The 24845-nt window shown below is 38.2% G+C and overlaps 1 protein-coding gene across 1 annotated transcript in view; it reads left to right on the forward strand.

Moving 5' to 3' along the window:
- Nucleotides 1-24845, forward strand: part of NECAB1 (N-terminal EF-hand calcium binding protein 1) — a 721255-nt gene that overhangs the window by 279872 nt on the left and 416538 nt on the right. The window lies entirely within an intron of this gene.

Below are 24845 nucleotides of genomic sequence, written 5' to 3' on the forward strand. Positions count from 1 at the left end.
AGAACTGTTTTGCTCCCTCCTGGATAAGCCTGTGACGAGACAAGCACCCTTCCAGTGGACACTCACTCACCACAGGCCGGCAGCACGAGAGGAGGTAAGCTCTATAGCTATTGCTTTTGCTATTTGGGCTAAGGGTAAAGCCTGAGACATCATAAATATTTGGGTTGTGAAGGACACATCAAGTTGGGGCAAGACATGTCTTAAATGGACAAAAGATTACAACTAAAGCGGCACAAAAAATAACACGTTTCAAAATTTCCATGGTTTGACACATAGAAATCTGTGCTGCCGATTCAGAGTTAAATTTTCCAAGTAAAGTAAAAGGAAACACAGAGGAGAAGAAGAGAAAAAAAAACAAAAAAAAAAAACATAACATTGTTTCAAGCTACATTAATGTCAAGGGACTACAAAGCTACTTTGTTAAATAATTCACATTTTTTTTTATATATATAGTACATAGTTTAATTTACTTTAAGATTACAGGAATGTAGAGACTTGATTTTTGCATTTATTGAGAAAGTTCCAAACTGAACCCTTGTAACAAATTGCTATTTACTCCCTCATCAAAATACTTAAATCAGGAAATTGTAATGTTCTATTGTGGGTAGCTTTGCCTATTAGAATGGAAAGTGTTTTTTTAAAAAGGAAATAGGAAAGAAAGGGGGAGGAAGGGAGGGAAGGAAAGAGGGAAAGAAAAGAGAAAACAAACGCTACTTAATCTGTATTCTCCTTTCCCCAAGGTATACTGTTACTAAATATATATAACTCAGGAGAAGGGGGTCTGTTAGATTAAATTGTAATGCTATATCTCCTTTCAGAAAACCCCTCTAAACTATTTTAAGTTTCCATCCTAAAAAGGAACTCCTGAGAGCAATAGAATTACCTCAAATAGAAGTGGGATATCTACCATTATCAAATGAGATAAAAATCCACTATAAAGGCATTCTTAGCTCTCAGAAGGTTCATAGCTTAAGGAGATTTACAAAACACAATAGATACCCTTAAGAGTACATTATAGACGTAGTTCTACTAATCTTAACCTCTATAAAATCCTTGTTTTATTTTTCTTTTGTTCTGATGTTTTCTCTGGGAAAGATGGTATTCAGATCCTATTAGAGGTTCCTTATCCAGTGTTTGCATAAAGGTATTCTTGTATTTAACTTTTGAAACACTCCTCTCCCTTTTTTTTTTTTTTTTTTTCCCCACGTAGATATCCCTCACCTTCACTCACTCCCTTGCTTATTTTCCTTTTCCAGGTTTTTGTGCACTATCACTGTTTATGGATACATTTATTACATCACCTTCCTTCACACCTAAACACAATCCAGGTATGGCAGCTAAACAGAGGGAACGAAAAAATAAAACCCTTATAGATAGTCCAGCAGAAGCCCAGATAGAAAACACTGCAAAAATTCAAAATACTACACCTACGTTAGATACACAAGCCTTAGTTTCTAGCATAATGGAAGCTATAAACCACAAATTCGAATTACTGAAAACTGAGATTAAACAAGATATCCTAACCCTAACAACAGAAATAAAACAATTTTCTAGTAGGCTGCAAGAGGCTGAACAATGAATCTCAGACATTGAAGATGTCACAAATCTATACATTCCTAAAACAGAAGCTAATCAATGTGAAATAATGAAAATCCAGACTAAATTAGAAGATTTGGAAAACAGGTCTAGAAGAAATAACCTTAGGGTTATAGGTTTTCCAGAAACCAGACATAATGAGGATCTATTAAAAATTATAACCCAAACGTTACCGCAACTGTTAAATATACCTCCACCTCAGCAACCTTATATCATTGAGAGAGTTCACAGATTGGGGAAACCACGAGATGTCTCGAGCGATCTTGCTAAACCAAGACCAATAATACCGAAGTTCCTGAATTATCAGGATAAAATATCCTTTTTACAGCATTATCGCAAAAAACAACCACTATACTATAACAATTCTAAAATTCTACTGTTTCAAGATTTCTCCTTTGAAACCTCCACAAAAAAGGAGAGAGTTATCCCCAATCTGTGGCAAGATGATAAATGCTGGGTGGCAAGCCACAGTAATATATCCAGCTAGACTTAAACTCACTCTAGAAGGACAAACCTTTTTCTTTGACTCAGCAAAAGAAGCTGAGGAAAAATTTGCTGAATACAGACCTAAAAACCACTAAATAAAAAGTAATAACATACGGTTTAAATTTTTTCTTTCCCTAGTTAAGATGGTTCAAGTAAAAATGTACTTAAAGTGAATGTAAAGTCAATCAAAGTGATTTACATAAATCGATAGATGTCACAAAATAAGGCTAACTTTCATTCATCAATTTCGCTCTAAACGCTTGATTAGGTTTTCTAATAAATTATAATCAATGTATTCTTACTGCCGTTCCTCCACCCGGATTATTGTACATTTTCGTCATCGACGATGATTAAAGCATTCTGCAATCAACGCTGCCACCCCGGGGGATTCAGCACCTTTTCCAAATACGCCCACTGTATAATAAGCGCATGCGGCAATGAATCTTACTGAATTTTACTAATGTTGAGTGTATATGCGCGTCCATGAGACGCGCATGCTCTGTTTCAATCTTCTTCGATCAAGGGCAGAAAGTAAGTTGTCAGACAGCTGCGCTCTCTGATCCAATAGTACACAATGATTTTACTAACTCATTGCATACTATGTTTCAATGATCAGAGAGCAGAGTAAAGCTTATGCCAAAATCAATGTACTATCGGGAGCGTGCTTCAGAGCTATGTATAGAGCGGGTGGGTCCGCTCTATACGTCAGACATAGAAAAACCAGGAAGTATCTCTTGGGAGGAGTTTGCGAAGACACAGTAAAAAAATTATAAGTTATCTAAAATAAAATCGGATTGTTTTTAAAAAAAAAAAACTTAGCGACTACGTTTAGGGAGATAATATCTATGTATAGCAGTGTTCAAGATTGCTTAACCTTACATTCACTTTAATATTTTTTTTCTATTTTTGCTCTCCAAATGTAAATAAGGCAATTGGAGACGTGGCTCCTGCATTTTTTTTTTATTTTTTTTTTTGTTGTCCTCCCTCTCTCCCCCTCCTCCCTTTTTCCCTTGCACTCTCTGGCTCTTCTTATTTACAAAATAAGGAACTATGAACCCAAACATTAGATTTACCTCTTGGAACATCGGGGGTATCTCCTCTCCAATAAAGCGGAAAACTATTTTAAATCATCTTCGTAAATTAAATACAACTATAGCATTGTTACAAGAAACGCATTTAAATGCAGAAGAATTGATTAAACTGAAATCCTCCTGGGTAGCAGAAGCCATTTTCGCTCCAACTTCTAATAGGAAAAAAGGTGTGGCGATTTTAATGGGGAAAAAATTAAATTATGTTAAACTATTAAAAATACTTGACCCTGAGAGTAGATTTATAATTTTAAAGATAAAAATAACCGACTCAATCTACACCATATGCAATTTGTATGCGCCTAATATAATTGATCAAGAATTTTGGAACTCTCTCCAGGCTCAAATTTTGAAGGTGGCAGAAGGGCACACAATTCTAGCAGGAGACTTTAACATGGCTCCACGATTCCCTATAGATAGACTGAGACAAAGTCACTCTCAGAAAAAAACAAAAAAAGACAATCTCGAAGCGAAATTATTTAATTCTATCTTCCACAACTTAGCAGTCAGAGATATATGGAGAACGCAAAATTCGGATGACAAAAATTATACATGCTACTCCAAATTGTTTAAATCATTCTCCCGGATTGATCTTATACTAACTAGTGAAAGTTTATATAAAGTTGGAGCAAAAGCTTTAATTTCTGAAATATGTATTTCGGACCATGCTCCTATAATGTTAGATATTCCAAATAAAAATATTTATAAAAAACCAGCTCGTTTCTTCTATCCAAATTATTTAAATTCAAATCCCAAATTCAATAACTGGCTAAAAACTAAAGTTGAGGAATACTTCCAATTTAATATTGGCTCAGTGTCAAATTTTGAGATAATTTGGGAAACTGCAAAGGCAGTGATAAGGGGCGATATAATCGCATACGTGGCTAAACTCAAAAAGGATATGAGACAGAGAGAAAATGAAGTGACGGCAGCCGTTACCAACGCCTACAACAGATATTTAAATGTTTCCTCAAATGACAATTGGAGGAGGTATTTAAGGGCAAAAAATGAACGTGATACACTCTTAATTTCTACCACATCCCATGCCGACTTAAAATATCAGGCAAATTTATTCAAATATGGCAATAAATCAGGCAGGTTACTCTCTAAACTAGTGAAAAATTGTAGACAGACGTCAATAATCGACACTATACAAGAAGATGGTAAACTGATTACCTCTCATGAAGAAATCTCCAACTCTTTTTTTCACTATTTCAAAACAATTTACTCGTTGCCATCCTCGGATGGTAACCCACACGAGAAATTCTGGGAGGATATTCTATTACCATATAATAGTAATGAATTTAATCTTAAATTAAACTCAGAAATACTAGAAATGGAAGTTAACCAAGCAATTCAATCTCTCAAACCCACAAAAGCTCCAGGCCCTGATGCACTGCCTAATGAATTTTATAAAAAGCTAGCCCCTACTCTTGTTCCTTACCTGACAAAGCTTTTTAATTCATATTATATAGATAACTTGGCAATTTCTTGTAACTTTGCGGCGTCCCAAACTATTCTCATACTCAAACCTGGGAAAGATCCAAATAAAAAAGAATCGTACAGGCCTATAGCCCTCCTAAACTCAGATTATAAAATATTAATGTATATCCTGGCTAAAAGATTACAGGAGGGACTATCAGAAAGTATTCATAAAGATCAAGCGGGGTTTCTTCATAATCGTAACTCTTCAGCCAAAATAAGACAACTATTACTTACTATTGATTATTTTAAAAACTGTGATACACAAGAGAAGGATGACCAATCTGATGCAGTAGTTATAGCCATAGACGCAGAAAAAGCGTTTGATAGAGTGAACCATGATCATATCCTGAATACGCTTTACCGGTTTGGATTCAATAATAATTTCCCAAATTTAATTAAAAAATGATGTGCTTGTTACAAACTGCTATTTGTGACTGGCCCTTTAAATGGAAGGTTGCCCTGCTGCCCTGGATTTTGGAGAAGCCTATTTGCCAGCCTCCTTCCTCATGACTATGGCCCCTGGAAGATTGTGCCCCTGAGAGTATATTGACTTTTGTTGGGTGTGTGTGGCCCTTTGGGAACCGTCTGGGGACATATTGTGACTTTGGTGAACAATGCCCCCTTTAAGACTATGTCCCCAGACCTGTGAAATGACTTGTCCCTGGCTTTCTCCCACTTGGTTCAGTTTCATTGTGTGCCATTAAGAGTTAAATTTTGTTCAGCTTCAAGAAACCTATTCTAAATACAAGTCTGCTGGGATTAGCTCTAATTAGGTTTAGTGATCAACTTTCCCATTGTCTAATCAGACTAGTATTGATAAGGTGGACTGCATTGTTTTATTGTGTGTAAAATGTTATCTGCTGAAGTAATGTTGTGGCCTGTCAAAGGGAGTGTCTCTATCTAATATCAAATGTGTGATGGGGGATTTTATGCCTCCCCCTGAGAGTGTCCTGTTTGCATGTAACCTCAATAAAAAGCAGGCTGTGTGCTCCAGCACATCAGACCTATTTTTGACCCTCTAACTTGCAGCTTTGACTCATGTTTGTAGGGGACAGCTTATAATCACTACAGGGATTGCTATGCTCTTCATACTCCCTTAGCTACAGGGATTGCTACAGAAGGAAGAGGTTCACCTACTGGAGCCTGGTCATAGGTCCAGGGCGCAGAGCAGACAGCGAGATACCAGCCCAGCAGCGGTGGTTCATAGAGTCTGCATTACTTATGGTGGCTACGCAGCAGTTATAGAGTGTCCACGGTGCTGCTGCTCCTTTGGTGAGCGCTAGGAGCATCCATTTCTACGGTCCAACTTCCAGCCAGCCTGGAGGCAATGTAACATTTGGCGGCAGCGGTGGGATTGGCGTCCTAGCGCAAGGAGCAGCACCACAACAGCACTGGTATCGTAGGAGAGTAATTGAGGGCAATGCTAGCCACTGCGCAGCATCCCTACCTACAGCAGCATGGAGCTGACAAGATACTGGTCAGAACCATGTGAAGAGCACCTCAACCGGATCCGTCGCTATGAGGGCGCGGATTTCGTTCCAGAGGTAAAGAGGCGGCTAGTCCGATATGGTCCAGACCCTGCGCAGGAGGTAGTCAGTCGCATCATCCGGGAATTGGATACGGAGAACAAAGCGGCACGAGCCTTTGAGCGCCAACTGTGGAGTTTGAGGGTATGGACACCTGGTCTCTCTCCCCAGCCGCAGCATGTTCCACAGGGAGAGGAGAGCAGCGACCTCCCTCCCCAGCGGCAGTATACTGTGCAGAGGGAAGAGACAACCGGTCTCCTTCCCCAACCCCAACCAGAGATACCAGAGGCAGCAGGCCTCATAGACTGGTCCTGGGAGGACCCCCAGCAGGCAGGTGGAGATGGGACCGCAGTCTCTCTACCGGCCCTACAGGGATGCTGGGCAGGCGGCCCAGATCCCCAGCGACAGACCCAGCTACAGGGAGGGGAGAGCATCGACCTCCCTCCCCAGCCGGAGTGTGCCTTCCAGGGAGAGGAGACAACCAGTCTCTCTCCCCAGCCGCAGCATGTTCCACAGGAAGAGGAGAGCATCGACCTCCCTTCCCAACGGCCGCCGGAGTATCAGGAGGAGGAGGTAAGCCAATCTCCCCCTCCCCAGCTAACTCCTAACTTGGGCCCAGGGTTAACAGTGGAGATGTTAACCCCCACTGACCCCCACGTTCCCTTTGCCACCGGGCAGGACTATGCCCCAATTCCCCCAGCAGAAGAGCTGGCATCAGGACAGAGCGCTGCTGGCCTCTGCCCTACAGACCCCCTTGTTACAGGACTGGCCTGCAAACCCCTCACCCCAGCAGAAGCGCTGGCACCAGGGCAGAGTGCCGCTGGCCTCTGCCCCCCAAGTACCATCAGCTATTTGCCCAGCTGCGCCAGGAAGGCAGAGGATGCTACACTTTCATCCTATAACCTGGAACCTACAGGCCAGTGCTACTTGTTGTGGGGGGGCTGCTTTGCTGCTAGTGTTTATTTGTGGGTGGGTTGCGAGACTAACTTAGGCACTGACCGACAGAAGGTCAGGTGCCTTGTTAGTCTCCCTCCAAAAGGGGAGATATGTTACAAACTGCTATTTGTGACTGGCCCTTTAAATGGAAGGTTGCCCTGCTGCCCTGGATTTTGGAGAAGCCTATTTGCCAGCCTCCTTCCTCATGACTATGGCCCCTGGAAGATTGTGCCCCTGAGAGTATATTGACTTTTGTTGGGTGTGTGTGGCCCTTTGGGAACCGTCTGGGGACATATTGTGACTTTGGTGAACAATGCCCCCTTTAAGACTATGTCCCCAGACCTGTGAAATGACTTGTCCCTGGCTTTCTCCCACTTGGTTCAGTTTCATTGTGTGCCATTAAGAGTTAAATTTTGTTCAGCTTCAAGAAACCTATTCTAAATACAAGTCTGCTGGGATTAGCTCTAATTAGGTTTAGTGATCAACTTTCCCATTGTCTAATCAGACTAGTATTGATAAGGTGGACTGCATTGTTTTATTGTGTGTAAAATGTTATCTGCTGAAGTAATGTTGTGGCCTGTCAAAGGGAGTGTCTCTATCTAATATCAAATGTGTGATGGGGGATTTTATGCCTCCCCCTGAGAGTGTCCTGTTTGCATGTAACCTCAATAAAAAGCAGGCTGTGTGCTCCAGCACATCAGACCTATTTTTGACCCTCTAACTTGCAGCTTTGACTCATGTTTGTAGGGGACAGCTTATAATCACTACAGGGATTGCTATGCTCTTCATACTCCCTTAGCTACAGGGATTGCTACAGAAGGAAGAGGTTCACCTACTGGAGCCTGGTCATAGGTCCAGGGCGCAGAGCAGACAGCGAGATACCAGCCCAGCAGCGGTGGTTCATAGAGTCTGCATTACTTATGGTGGCTACGCAGCAGTTATAGAGTGTCCACGGTGCTGCTGCTCCTTTGGTGAGCGCTAGGAGCATCCATTTCTACGGTCCAACTTCCAGCCAGCCTGGAGGCAACCGTAACAGTGCTCAATCCTATACCGGCTTAATAATTAATGGAATAGTGTTGAAAACGATTAAAATTGAGAGAGGGACGCGGCAAGGCTGTCCTCTTTGGCCGCTACTTTTTGATTTAGCAATTGAGCCCTTTGCTATTAAAGTTAGAAAACATATTGAAGGTATAAAGATTAACAAAAAAGAGGTGAAACTGGCACTTTATGCCGATGACATATTAATATATATGGCTAACACTCATCTAAATATACCTAAGCTAATGAACATAATCAATCTATTTGGTCAATTCTCTGGCTATAAAGTCAACTATTCAAAATCTGAGCTGATGTGGTTGAAAAAAACAAAGAGCTCCCTGGTAAAAGTCCCCTTCAAGGTAGTTACAGAGGCATTTAGATACCTTGGAATTATGATCTCGGCCGATCCACAAAACTGGTATTCCTTGAACGTTCCCCCCATCTTGGCACAAATCACATGAAAAATTGGCAAAATCTTCCCCTATCACTATCTGGAAGAATAGCACTGTTTAAAATGGTGCTGCTGCCCAAAATTTTATATATTTTGCAAAATCTTCCTATTCTACTGAGATCCTATGATCTAAGGAAACTAAATACAACAATTCGTCAATTCATCTGGCAATCAAAGAAACCAAGAATAGCACTACGTAAATTATCCTTCTCTAAACAAGCTCTTGAATTAGCTCTTCCTGATCTGCGTATATATAACTTAGCTTTTCTTGGACGTATTGTAATCGACTGGATAACAGAATCGGACTATTTTACGGATAACACACTAGAGGCTAATATAATATATCCTTTTACTCCTACAAGTTTAATTCATATAGATCTCAAAGCAATCCCGACTCAACTAAAAGCTCTCAAGTCAATATACGTAATAATACAGGCCTGGAAAAAGATTGGGGCACAAGCAGGTGTAAATATAAATATCCCAAAGTTCCAGACGTTTATAGGGAATCCAGAATATCAAGAGGGATCACAATCAACGATATTAAAAAACTGGCAAAGAAAGGGTCTCTACTATGTAGCCCAATTTATTAATCCAATAACAGGAATCATTCGATCCTTTGAGGATTTGAAACATGAATTTGACCTTACCAATAGGGACTTTTTTGCATTTTTACAAGCTAGACACTATGTGCAACAGCTACTAAATACATTCCCAGGGATATGGTCATGGGGTAAAATTGAAAATTGGCCGATTTTGGCCAAAGCAGGGCATCATTCTATTTCTACTTGTTATCTATACTTGACATCACAGTTTGAAAGATCTAGTTTAGAAACTATAGCCCTTAAGTGGTCAGATCTTATATCTGATGACATTGATTCAAAGCAGCATGTAACAAGATCAATACAATTGCTTTTTCAAGCCACAATCTCAGAGACCTGGAGAGAGTCCCATATAAAATTAATTTACCAAACTTACTATACACCCGAGAAAGGAGCTAAGTGCAAGAATAAAAATTTTAATAAATGTCCAAAATGCAGTCTTCCGGCTGCAAATTTGGTACACATGATATGGACATGCCCCAAGATAAAACAATTCTGGAATAGAATAGAATTTTGGATACTTAACTTTCTCAAAATATCTGCGCATAGATTTACTCCAAAAGATATAATATTCTTGATAAGTCAAAAAATCCCTTCAAACGAAATTAAGATAATAAATCTAATCATTTTGGCCGCCAGATATCAAATATTTAAGAACTGGAAGAATAAATTCTCCCCAACAATAACAGAAGTTAAGAATTATTTAAAAAAACAACTAATAATGGAGCAAATGACCACAGACCTGAACTCAGAGAAGGAAATATGTAAATTTTTTAAAAAATGGTCTAAATTTATTAGAATTTTTCCAACCAGAGAAATTGATTACTTAATTTTTCCATTTAGAAATACTGAAATGGTTCTGCTCAATATCTGGTAGAGAGTGGAGGGGCTTGGGAGGGGCGGGGGAAGTGGGTGGGGGGGCGTTCGAGGAAAAAGGCTTGTCTGTCTACATATAAATTCCCCTTTTTTTTTTTTTTTTTTTTTTTCTTTTCTCGTGGCTGATTGTTGGCCCTCTCATTATGGTAGGCCTTACTTTTATTAAGAATTAGATACCTAATATCGCAATAGGTCTAAGATGAAAGGGAAAGCAAAATAAGAATTTTTTTGAGGGCCTAAAATGATAATTATTGTTTATGATAATTGTGTTGCTGTAACACTAAGGGAAAAAGAGGGAAGAAAAGGGAAATGGGTTGAGAATCCTCCCAATACAATATAATTGGTTTTGTCTGTCAAATCTAAGAAATGATTGTAATTCTTGTAAAATGTTCATGATAATATATATCTAATCATATCTTTCTTTTTATGATTGTAAATTCTGTGAAAAAAATAATAAAAAAGTGATTTAAAAAAAAAAATTGCATGCTCTATCTGAATCATTAAAGAAAAAAATTGGGTTTAGTGTCCCTTTAATACATTGTTTCAGATTTTCATTAGGATAAGCATATCTGATCCTTAGGAAATGTAAAAAAAAAAAGCTTGAAGGATACATTTACATAGTACAGGGTTACATTGAGATAGATAGATAGATAGATAGATAGATATAATTAATAACATAAGGCAAATCTAGCTAATTATTTTCTAGGAAGATGGTGGAACTTCGCTAATATTGACTTAAGAGAATAATCTATTTGAACATAACCTAAAGATAATAATCTCATCTTTGTGAGTGAACATTTATTGTTGAAATAATGTTATCCATAATAATTTATGTTTTCTAACATCCAAAAACCTCCAGGGACTGAATTGGTTAGTCATTGTGCTTAACTTGCATTACTCTTACATGAAAGGAAGCTAAGACTATATGATGGCATGATGCTTACATAAACTGATGCACAATTTCAATATGTTACATATAATTCCATACTTATATGAAATGATCCATTATGTGGTCAGAAAAATAGTAACTTCACCATATTAGAAATGTATGAGTAGACGATAAGACAATGTATAAGTAGATAAAGGAACCATAAATCTAAAAAACAATTAAAGGGACAGTCTACTACAGAATTGTTATTGTTTAAAAATATAGCTAATCCCTTTATTACCGATTCCCCAGTTTTGCATAATCAACAGTTATATTAATATATTTTTTACCTCTGTGATTACCTTGTATCTAAGCCTCTGCAGACTGCCTCCTTATCTCAGTTCTTTTGACAGACTTGCATTTTAGCCAATCAGTGCTGACTAAATAACTCAACGTAAGTAAGCACAATGTCATCTATATGGCACATATGAACTAGCACTGTCTAGCTGTGAAAAACTGTCAAAATGCACTGATATAAGAGGCGGCCTTCAAGGGCTTAGAAATTAGCATATGAGCCTACCTTGGTTTAGCTTTCAAAAAAGGAATGCCAAGAGAACAAAGCAATTTGATGAAAAAAGTAAATTGGAAAGTTGTTTAAAATTGCATGCCCTATCTGAATCATGAACGTTTAATTTTGACTAGACTGTCTCTTTAAAGAACTATACAGCAGCCTGTCCGGGACCGGGTACTGCTGAGCACTTGTTTTTTTTTTTTTGGCTTTTTAGTTTGTTTTTTTCTATTAACTGCTAGATCCCTGCAAGAGCAGTTTGTAGGGAACCCAGCCCTACTCAGCAGCTTAATGAGACTGATGGGTGGAGAGGCAGTGTTCTCCCCAGGATATTTTTAATGGGTACACCACCCGAATAATTTTACTGACCATTATTAATAATAATGTTTTTCGAACAAATTATCATTAAAGGGCCATGATACCCAAATGTTGAAACACTTGAAAGTGATGCAGCATAGCTGTAAAAAGCTGCATAGAAAATATCACCTGAACATCTCTATGTAAAAAAGAAAGCTATTTTACCTCAAAAGTTCCTCAATAGCCATATCCCATTGTAAAGGACTTCTAAGCAGCAAATCAGTATGTTTGTCCCGGGACAGCTAAGGGAGTGAGCTTTTGTGCACAATCATCTTATTTCCCTATTCAGTTTAAGGAAATTTACTATGAAATCTCATGAGATCACAGTAAAAGAGTTCATGACCTCAGCACTGATGTTGATTGGCTGCTGTTCATTTCTTCATTTATTTTTATTTTTTTACCTGCAGCTGGGCAGCAGCTGAAGTAAAACTTTTTACACAGAACTTACTCTGCTGAGCTGAGGAAGTTGTGAGGTAAAATATCTTCCTTTTTTACATAGAGCTGCTCAGGTGATATTTTCATGTCCGCTTTTTACAGTTATACTGCATCAGTTTCAAGTGATTTAGCATATGAGTATTATGTCCCTTTACATAAATATATGTTAAATTATGCAATTGTTGTATTCTTTGAATAGCAGAAAATGTTATAATATTATTATGTATTACACTGCCCCCACCCAGCTATTTTATAATGCCGGCCGGCTGGCACAATTTTCTGTGGAGAACACTGTATAGCATAGCACTATATATCACCTTAGGAGGGATAGTGGGTGGAGTCATATTATACTATGTAAATGAAATTATTGATATTCAGAAATACTCTTGATAAAGTCTGCAATACACAGGTAACATGAATAGAGTAACAATCATTCAGATCTACTCCAGGAATCCTAAGGAACTGCGGATAAGCTAGTGGTTTGGGGAATTAGTACAAGAACCAGTGACAGTAGACCGCAGAGGGGTCTTGGGGATTGCAGTCAGTGTGACTAATATAGGCATTTATTTTTTGTCTCTTGTTATTTACTTTTTATGTGCTGTGTCTTATTAAAAGTGATACCCTTGGGGGGCGGAGCCAGCAGCCGAGCAGGGTAGATGTGTTTCAGAATGCTCCTCCAGAAATTTACCTAAAATAGTGGCAAACCGGGTTCAATCTTTTACAAATCTGCCCCAAAACTGTCTCAGAACCTGCAGGATTATCTTATTACTTTATTTTTATGCCGGTATCTTCCTTTGGCTGAAAGGGCCAGTTAGGCAGCGCCTCGGTTTTTGCGGCCTACTGAACTTATAGCAACAAGTATGGAGGAAGATTTTTCAGCCATCCATGAGGCCCTACGGGAGCTCAACTTACAAGTCTCAGCCGTCTTTAAAGATATGTCAGTCAGCTTAAAGACTATCATGGAGCGACGGGAGATACCGATCCACACCACGCTAAGCATTACAAACCCACCGATCCTCATAGAACAATCCCTCATACGAGTAGAACAGCCAGTGGAAACTACGATAGACCCTCACTTTGAAATACCCAAACTCCCGGTGGGACCTACGCAATTCTATCACCGCCCTGCTCTGGGAGATATGATAGACCCAGTGAGACAGGCTACTAGATACTTGATAGCACAGTCAGAGCCCCACTTAGAATCTGGACAGTTAGACACATTGTTTGAGCCACGGGGCCAGAGGGAGCTCTTGTCATCAACCCACGGCGCTGTAATCAGTGATCAGATACCTATGTCCGTGAAAGCAGTTTCGGCTGAGCGCTATAACGGCTCCACTGAAACGCTTATCTGGAGAGATCATGGAGCGCCTGGTCATCTACCTCTACTTATGGGAAAATTTGGGTCACATTTCGCCAAGTCAGCTCCATATACCCGAAGCACACTGCCTCTGATGTCTCCCGGAGCAGCTAGCAAATATTGCCGCGATCCTCTGAGGGGCCCTTTTGATCCGGGAGGTTATTTACTCTGCCCTCTTGCTTGATCGGCGAGTTTCAACTGAGACACTCTAACATTATCGGCATTTAGGTTGTTAGGATTACAGCCTGCTGACCCTGCTGGATATATCACGCACGTTCTGACTACTGCAGATCCCCGGTATACCAGAGCGGATCTCCACACGAGCTGAACTCTTGGTCTATTGCCAGGATAAGGGAATCTCTATCCTCAGAATGTGAACTTGGGCTCTGTGCCGCTATGTTTGAGACTCATTGGACTTGGGACCGTTCAGTCCTTTTACCTGCTGAGGAGTCGCCTTTATCTTATTTTAGTTTTCTTATTTCTCATTACACATTTACCCCGAACTTTGCACAATGACTCTGAAAAGGAGAATAAGGTTGGAGTGGGTTAGAGAGGATATTTATACACCCTCAAAGACCTTCCCTCTAGCTCTCAGGAACTTAAGTGCTCATCCATGACAGAGATTGTTTCTTATAATTGAAGTTTGTGGTTAATACTTCATCTTATTAGTTTTATTGGTATATATTATGTGCCCATAATCTGACCTCTTGAAAGTAAGTGCAGGGGTTAGATCATTCCCATAACCTGATCATTTACACATCCTTGACCCCAAATGTCCATGTGCTCATATGTCTGCTAAGACATACAAAGCTTATTCTAAATTTAAGTCTTTTCCATACTCCCCTCCTAAGCTTATATGATACCTTAAAAATGTTGTTTCTCTATGTGCCAGCTCTGTCACTCATAGTAAATATATGTGCAGTAATGTAATACAGTTATTCGCTAGCTCTATACCACATCATATTATACTTGCTCTTATTATGCTCCAATATTATTGCTTCACACCATTAGAGCTTCTTTTTGGATATGACTTATCTGGATACACATATATATAAGCTCCTGCATATCTTGGTACCTAAAGTTTATTTATCTTCTGTATGAGTGAATTTAATGAGTCAGGTAGCACTCAGTTTCACTAAGGTATATATCCTCCCTGCAAAGCAGATTGTAGGAGATAGTACTTATTACACAACCCTAGCTTGATGGTGCAAACTGACGTAGTATGTTTAATATTCATATTGTGTGCGTCTGCGTAACCATGTATATCTATTACACATCAATAATCTATATTGTCAAGGAGGAAAGCATATTTAGATGTTTTATTACTAAAATTGAGCCTCAATATCATTGTTTGAAAGTTATTTGAGTATTGAAATGACTATGTGCATGGCTGCTTTGTCTCTGTTATCTAAAACCCCTACTGCTATATATAGATCCCCGTCTGTATCATAGCTATACCACTGGGCTAGAGGGGAGGTTATGTGACTTAGAAAGTTTTAATTGTCAGCGTCTGGCTATATTTAATTAGATATCCTATATTGTGCCTGCCTAGTGCGTACACATAAATGACAGCCCTACAGCTTAGACATATTACCATACTCTCTATGACTAACGTATAAATAGAGTTTACTCCACAATGTGGTTATATATGAATATCCTTCAAGGCTTGCTCCTATAGTGTATACTGACTTAGAGATTCACTAGCTATTATTTCTTGAAATGCCTGTACTCCACTTCTAGTTTTTACAGCTTATCTAGATGTATGGGGTAAGTAGATAATATCCTTTATGTACTATGAAAGGAGAGCCACATACATACTCTCATTATTCGGGCATTGGCTTTAGTTGCAAGCTGCTCTCATATTTCAGCAGAGGTGCAGAATTAGGACCTAACATAGTGTACATTATATATGCTAGCTCAGTGGGATTAAGCCCAACTTCTCATGGTTGACTAGCAACCCATCTATACTCCCACCCCTCAATGGCTGTCATGTAGCTATGTCTACATTTGCCTCCTTATACATACTACCTGGCTCCGCCCTCCCCTCCCCTCCCCCCCCTCTATTCCATTATGAGCGGCTCTCGCCCGCTGCATCCCTGTGCCCCATGAAACTATACAACTAACTCCTCCCTAGCCCAAATTTTAACGGAACAGATACCCAAATTTACTTTTTATTTAGTTAGGAGAGGACCATTTTTGCTTAGATTATTCTTATGATACTGTATAATAAAAACTGAAGTCTATCTATAAGTTTGCCCACAATTTATAGTAACACTAGGATTACTTGAATATATTTCTCTTCTAATTGTGTTGTGTATACAATTATCTGTGAATGTGTAGGGGCATACCCCTTGGTTATTGTATTTGTATATGACTTCAATAAAAAATTATTATAAAAAAAAAAAAAAAAAAAAAAAAAGTGATACCCTTGATGTGTAGTTGCTGTTTTTTAAGGATTTATCAGTGCTTGCTTACTTTACTCAGTAGATGTTTTCAATGTGTAAATTGTGTTTTAATATTTTTTCCCTTAATTTATAAATGATCAAATAATAAAATGAATTTTGATTTGTACAGAGCATTCATGAAAAAGCCGTCAAGTGTATATCAAAAGCATATGCTGTTTTTTGATGAATAAATCAACACAAAATAAAAAACATCATTATTGTTAATTCCTAGAAAACAGTGTTGGAGCTGATTTCTATTGAGCTTGTGCTAGAATTTATAGGTACATGAAGGAAAGAAAACCTGTAACCAACCTAACTACTCTGGTATGTTTCCTCAACATCTATCACTGGTATCAGTATAGCTAAGACAGGACAATAATAACTATTAATATATATAAATATATATTAGATTTGTATTGCCATCATAACAATTACAATTCTCTTGTCAAATGTATTGCACAGCTTTTTTTCAAATTTGTTTGAAATCTCCTATGGGAAGAAAAGGAACACCTCCCAATCAATAATAATAGAAATTCAACTTTTCACCAGTGGAAACCCTGTTTTCCTATTTGTAAGCATACTTAAAGGGACATTTTAGCCAAAATTGAAATCCACATGGATGCATTTCAGTTTTGAATCTAAGAATGTTTGTACTATACATGTTTAAAGTAAAAATGCTTGTAATAAAAGCTATATCTGTTTCAAAACTCTATATAAGTAAGCACTGTGCACCAGCATTTTAAATACAGCACTTGCTCAGAGAGCCTACGGTGCTTGTACCATCTGGTAATGACTCTGTTTGTTGATTGCTGACATGCTACAAGCCCCACTGGCACTCTGAGCAGCTGCAGTATTCAAAGAGAATATCTAGCTATGCTCCACAAGTACATGCAGAGAAAAATTGTAACTCTAAAACAATGATAATTTTTACTAGAAGCGTTTTTGGCAATACATGTATATTGCAAATATGTTTCTATTCAAAGATGTAATTCATCTATGTGCATTTAAATTTTGACCGGAATATGGCTAAACTGTTTGTAACAATGTTATACCTTGTTCCACCTACTTCCGCTATATATTACTGAAGAAGCATGCACACACCCAAGCCTACCTAAGAATGTTTTCCATCAAAGGATACCAAGATAAAAAACTATATTTAATATTAAAAAGAAATTGGAATTAAAGGGGCATAAAACCCAATTTGTTTCTTTCATGATTCAGATAGAGCATGTGATTTTAAATCACTTTCCAAATTATTTCTGTTATCTAATTTGTTTTGCTTTCTTCGTATCTTTTCATGAGAAGAAAAGGTAGGCACAGAAGCGACTGATTTGCTACACATATGTCCTTTTTCATTGGCTTTCAGCTTGCTCACAATAGTGCATTGCTGCTCCTGCAACAAATAATGCCAAGAGAATGAAGCAAATTAGATAACAGAAGTAAATTGGAAAGTTGTTTAAAATTGTATGCTCTATCTGAATCATAAAGGAAAATAGCGCTGTCACCTAGTACTCTTGCAATTAACATTCTTGTAAAACTGCTGCCATATAGTGCTCCTGAAATGGGCCGGCTCCTTAGCATATGTACCTGTTTTTCAACAAAAGATACCAAGAGAATGAAGAAACATTGATAATAGAAGTATTATGCATGTTCTGTCTGAATAATAATAGAAGCATTTTAGGTTCCATATCCCTTTAAGCTATATACGTTATAGGAAATGTGGGAAGACTTGTTAGGCCTATGTATGTTTCTATGTTTAATTTTTTTTTATTGAAAACCTTTGCTATATTTTTATTTTTTTATTGAATGTTGATTGATTATAGGAAAACCAGAAGACCTATCTTCACGAAGTACAAGCCTATCCAATAGAGTATGTAATCATAGAGTATGTAATCACTATACAGGTGAACCTCGGTTTACAACGGTTCAATTTGCACCCTTTCAGAATAACAACCTTTTTTTTCAGTCATGTGACTGCTATTGAAAAGCATTGAGAAGCAGAGCATTGATTAAAATAGCCAGTAGGTGGAGCTGTCCGCTTGTGTTGCAGCAAAGATATGCAAGCCAAGCAAGCTGAAATTAATCAGTTGAACCAGACCTGAGCTATCGAGCAGCTTGCAAAGGAGCAAGATCTTCCTGTCTATAAATCAGTCCAGATTGGAATGCATAGAAAGAACTGTTTGCAGAAAAATGCAAGTAAAGTCTTTGTTGTGTGATTATTTTATTAGGTTTATAATACTGTTTAGCAAATGTTTTTGTTCATTTAACTTAGTTTAATTATATATTCTGTGTTGTGTGATTAAATGCTAAACAGCATTATAAACCTAATAAAATAAAGTCTTCATTTCAAAGTTTTACAAATAATGTATTAGGTGTTACTTATGACAATTTTGAGAGGGGCCTGGAACCTAACTCCCTCACTTCCCTTTGACTTACATTATAAACTGGGTTTCAGTCTGCTCTTAGTAATATTAAATTTCAGGTCCCATTTATTTGACCAGTCCTCTAGTTTTTTAATATCACCGTTCATTTGATTAACCCCTCCTGGAACATCTACCCTGTTAAAAAAACAGGCCCAAAAACTGACTCTTGGGGAACACCACTAGTAACTGATGCCTCATTTGAATGTACTCCATTAATTGAAACCCTCTGTTGTCTATCTTGAAGCCAGCATTCCACCCACTTAACAATCTTAGCATCTATTCCAAGGCAATACATTTTGTGAATAAGTTTGTTGTGTGGGACGGTGTCAAATGCTTTGCTAAAGTCTAGATATGCAACAATCTACGGCTCCTCCCTGGTCTATTATTTTAGTTACATGGTCAAAGAAATCAATTAGATTAGTCTGACATGATCTTCCAGCAGTGAAACCATGCTGTCCTTTGTCTTCTAAGTTGTTTGAAGGAAAGATACAAGTCTTTCCTTTAAAAGAGTTTCCATTAATTTCCCTGCAATTAAGGTCAAACTGACTGGTCTATAGTTAGCAGAATCTTCCCTACTACCCTTTTTATGAAGAGGGACTACATTTGCAATTTTCTAGTCTTTTGGAATAATTCCTGTTAGAAGTGACTGATTAAATAAATCAGCTAATGAAGAAGCTATTACAGATCGAAGTTTTCTTAGAACCCTTGGATGAATATTATTTGGACCCACAGACTTACTTACTTTTATTTTTGATAAAGCCCTTGAAACCTCTTCCTCTGTAAAAAGAAAAGTACTACTCACATTATTATTTACAGTAACATCCCTTAATAGAATCTCACTATCTTTACCATCTGTTGTAAAGACTGAACAAAAGTAATCATTTAAACAGTTTGCTATTTGTTTATCTTCTTCCACTACCCTATCATCATTCTTGAGTCTAACTATCCCTCTGTTACTTTTTCTTTTTTCACTGAAATATCTAAAGAAGGTTTTATCACCGTTTTTTTTACAGATTGTGCTATTTTCTCTTCTGCATAAGCCTTAGCCTTTCTGAGTAACTGCTTTGTGATATTTTGATGGGTTCTCCATTTTTCCTTATCCTCTTCTGAACTAGTGAGTTTGAATTTTTTATAGACTGTCTTTTTTGTCTTAACTGCATGTGCTACTTCTCATGAAAACCATATTGGTTTTCTTTTTCTTTTACAAACAAGCCTAATACAGTGTTTAGTTGCATCTAGAATAGCATTTTTAAAATATTTCCACTATTCTTGTACTCCTGTAATCTGTGCCATCCCTTTTAGAGATTCATCTAGGTATCTGCCCATGTAAGAAAAATCAGTTGTTCTAAAGTCTAAGGGGCATATTTATGATTGTGCGAGTGGACATGATCCAATATAGCCGATCATGTCCGCTGCACATCGATAAATACCAACAGCATACGCTCTTAGCATTTATCATTGCACCAGCAGATCTAGTAAACTGCTGGTATAATGCCATCCCCTGCAGATTGCAGGGGGTGTCAATCAACCTAATCATATTTGATCGGGTTGATTCTGTCTGCCGTCTCAGAGCAGGCGGACAGGTTATGGAGCAGCGGATATGGAGCAGCGGTCTTAGTTAACTGCTGATTCTGGTAAGCCTGAAGGCTCGCCGGAAACACGAGCATCAAGCGCCTTACGAAGCTTGATAACTATGCACCCATGACTTTTGTTTTACTATGGTTGCACAATACCTTTGCCTGAATATTAAACCATACAGACTGATGATCACTAGAGCCTAAGTTCTCACCCACAGACACCTCAGATACTATATCACTGTTTGTAAGTACTAAATCTAATACAGTTCCTTCCCATGTTGGTTCTTTTACTAGTTGCTCAAAAGATTCCCCTTGTAAAGATTCCAGAATAAATTTACTTCTAGTTGATTTGGCAACAGGTACTTCCCAGTCTACATCAGGCATATTAATGTCCCCCACTACTATAACATTGCCCTTCATTGTAATTTTGGCTATTTCACCAATTATTAAATTGTCTGATGCTCCATCCTGTAATGGTGGTCTATATACTACTCCTATTCTACACAACTGTTTCCCTTCCATTTCTATAGTTACCCAAACACTTTCTACATTGTCATTTTTTTCTACAATTTCAGTTACTGTAATATTTTCTTTCACATACACAGCAACTCCCCCCCCCCCTTTTTTTCCTACACTATTTTCTTTAAACAAGATGTAACCAGGTATGACTGTTTCCCAGTCATGAAAGTCATTGTACCAAGTCTCTGTTATAGCTACTAAATCCAATTTATCTTGAATCATTATTGCAGTTAGTGCAGGTAATTTACTTACTAAACTGCGAGCATTTGTGCACGTAGAACATTTCTAGAATTCTCAAATCATTTTGCATGGTCAATACAACCCCTACCTACATTATTCAAAGTCTTATTCCTAAAAGTAATGTTTTTTTATTAAATAAACAAGAATGTAAAATTTGGTTGACTGTCTTGTCATGCTCTGGGGTACAGATGGGTATATTAACACTGTCCCCCTTCTTTAGTTTAAATTGCTACTGATAAACGGCTAGATTACAAGTTGTGCGTTAGGTTAAAAAAGCAGCGTTAAGAGGTCCTAACGCTGCTTTTTAACACAAGTCTTGAAGGTACAGGCTCACCACTCACTTTTTTGTCCAGACTTGGAAATACCGCAAATACACTTACGCAAATTTCATATCCTCTTTTTTCAATGGGACTTGCATAGTGCGCTATTAAGAGTCTGCCAAAAAGTGAGCGGTATACCCTCTCTTGTCAAGACTGGTACCGCATTTTAAAGTCAGTAGTTAAGAGTTTTACACTACAACGCTGTAGCATAAAACTCTTAACTTAAGTACTCAAAAGTACACTAACACCCATAAACTACCTATTAACCCCTAAACCGAGGCCTATCAGCATCGCAAACACTAAAAAAAATTTTTTAACCCCTAATCTGCCGAACCGGACATCGCCGCCACTATAATAAATATATTAACCGCTAAACCGCCGCACTCCCGCTCGCAAACAGTTAAATATTGTTAACCACTAATCTCCTGTCCCTAACATCGCCAACACCTACCTACATTTATTAACCCCTAATATGCCGCCCCCAATGTCGCCGCCACTATACTAAAGTAAGTCTAACCCTAACCCCCCCTAACTTAAATCTAATTTAAATAAATCTAAATAAAAATTACTATAATTAACTAAATTATTCCTATTTAAAACTAAATACTTACCTATAAAATAAACTCTAAGATAGCTACAATATAACTAATAGTTACATTGTAGCTAGTTTAGGGTTTATTTTTATTTTACAGGCAAGTTTGTATTTATTTTAACTAGGTAGAATAGTTATTAAATATTTATTAACTATTTAATAACTACCTAGCTAAAATAAATACAAAAGTACCTGTAAAATAAAACCTAACCTAAGTTACAATAACACCTAACTCTACACTATAATTAAATAATTAAATGACCTAAATAAAATACAATTAAATAAAATTAGCTAAAGTACACAAAAAAACACTAAATTACAGAAAATAGTAAACAAATTACAAGATTTTTAAACTAATTAAACCTAATCTAATCCCCCTAACAAAATAAAAAAAGCCTCCCCAAAATAAAAAAGCCCTACCCTACACTAAATTACAAATAGCCTTTTGCGGGGCATTGCCCAAAAATAATCAGCTCTTTTACCTGTAAAAAAAAATTACAAATCCCCCCCAACATTAAAACCCACCACCCACACAACCAACCCTACTCTAAAACCCACCCAATACCCCCTTAAAAAAAACTAACACTAACCCCTTGAAGATCACCTTACCGGGAGAAGTCTTCATCCAGCCGGGCCGAAGTCCTCAACGAAGCCGGGAGAAGTCTTCATCCAAGCCGGGCGAAGTGGTCCTCCAGACTGGCAGAAGTCTTCATCCATCCGGAGCGGGTCCATCTTCAAGACATCCGACGCGGAGCATTCTCTTCATCCGACGGCTCTTCTGGAATGAAGGTTCCTTTAAATGACATCATCCAAGATGGCGTCCCTTCAATTCCGATTGGCTGATAGAATTCTCTCAGCCAATCGGAATTAAGGTAGAAAAAATCCTATTGGCTGATGCAATCAGCCAATAAGATTGAGCTTGCATTCTATTGGCTGATTGGAACAGCCAATAGAATGCCAGCTCAATCACATTGGCTGATTGCATCAGCCAATAGGATGGAACTTCAATCCTATTGGCTGATTGAATCAGCCAATAGGATTTTTTCTACCTTAATTCCGATTGGCGGATAGAATTCTATCAGCCAATCGGAATTGAAGGGACGCCATCTTGGATGATGTCATTTAAAGGAACCTTCATTCCAGAAGAGCCGTCGGATGAAGAGGATGCTCCACGTTGGATGTCTTGAAGATGGACCAGCTCCGCGCTGGATGGATGAAGATAGAAGATGCCATCTGGAGTAAGACTTCTGCCCGTCTGGAGGAAAACTTTGCCCGACTTGGATGAAGACTTCTCCCGGCTTCGTTGAGGACTTTGGCCCGGTTCGATGAAGACTTCTCCCAGTAAGGTGATCTTCAAGGGGTTAGTGTTAGGTTTTTTTAAGGGGGTATTGGGTGGGTTTTAGAGTAGGGTTGGTTGTGTGTGTGGTGGTTTTTAATGTTGGGGGGATTTGTAAAAAAATTTTTTACAGGTAAAAGAGCTGATTACTTTGGGGCAATGCCCCATAAAAGGGCCTTTTAAGGTCTATTTGTAATTTAGTGTAGGGTAGGGCTTTTTTATTTTGGGGGGGGGCTTTTTTATTTTGTTAGAGGGATTAGATTAGGTGTAATTAGTTTAAAAATCTTGTAATTTGTTTATTATTTTTAGATCATTTTAATTTAATTGTATTTAATTGTATTTAATTTATGGAAATAATTTAATTATAGTGTAGTGTTAGGTGTAATTGTAACTTAGGTTAGGTTTTATTTTACAGGTACTTTTGTATTTATTTTATCTAGGTAGTTATTAAATAGTTAATAACTATTGTACCTAGTTAAAATAAATACAAACTTGCCTGTAAAATAAAAATAAACCCTAAGCTAGCTACAATGTAACTATTAGTTATATTGTAGCTAGCTTAGGGTTTATTTTATAGGTAAGTATTTAGTTTTAGATAGGAATAATTTAGTTAATGATAGGAATTTTTATTTTGATTTCTTTTAATTATATTTAAGTTAGGGGTATTATGTTTAGGGTTAGACTTAGGTTTAGGGGTTAATAACTTTAATATAGTGGTGGCGACGTTGGGGGTGGCAAATTAGGGGTTAATAAATGTAGGTAGGTGTCGGCAATGTTAGGGCCGGCAGATTAGGGGTTAATAATATTTAACTAATGTTTGCGAGGCGGGAGTGCGGCTGTTTAGGGGTTAATATGTTTATTATAGTGGTGGCGACGTTGGGGGCGGCAGATTAGGAGTTAAAAAGTGTAGGTAGGTTGCGGCGACATTGAGGGCAGCAGATATGGGGTTAATAAATATAATGTAGGTGTCGGCGATGTCGGGGGCAGCAGATTAGGGGTTCATAAGTATAATGTAGGTGGCGGCGGTTTCCGGAGCGGCAGATTAGGGGTTAATAATTATAATGTAGGTGGTGGCGATGTCGGGGGCGGCAGATTAGGGGTTAATAAGTGTAAGATTAGGGGTGTTTAGACTCGGGGTTCATGTTAGGGTGTTAGGTGTAGACATAAAATGTATTTCCCCATAGGAATCAATGGGGCTGCGTTAAGGAGTTTTACGCTGCTTTTTTGCAGGTGTTAGACTTTTTTTCAGCTGGCTCTCCTCGTTGATTCCTATTGGGAAATCGTGCACCAGCACGTTACACCAGCTCACCGCTAACGTAAGCAGTGCTGGTATTGGAGTGCGGTAATGAGCCAAATTTTGCTCAACGCTCTCCTTGTCTGGTTTGTAAAAACCCGTAATACCAGCGCTGTCTGTAAGTGAGTGGTGAGCATAAACTGCTCGCTAGCACCGCACAGCCTCTAACACAAAACTCGTAATCTAGGTGTAAGTCTTTAAATTCTTTACTCAATACTCCTGTCCCTATAATATCCAGATGCAAACCATCCTTCTTATACAAGCTTCTATCAAGCCAAACAGGGTTTTGATGGCTAACAAAACCATATCTTCTCTCCCTGCACCACCACTCTAACCAAGAGTTAAATTCTATAATACGCTGCATTCTTCCTTCTTCCTGTCCATACACAGGTAAAACAGCAGAAAAGGACACAGATGCAGTCACATGATCTAAC

The sequence above is a fragment of the Bombina bombina genome, chromosome 5 (genome assembly GCF_027579735.1).
Source record: "Bombina bombina isolate aBomBom1 chromosome 5, aBomBom1.pri, whole genome shotgun sequence".
NCBI lineage: Eukaryota > Metazoa > Chordata > Amphibia > Anura > Bombinatoridae > Bombina > Bombina bombina.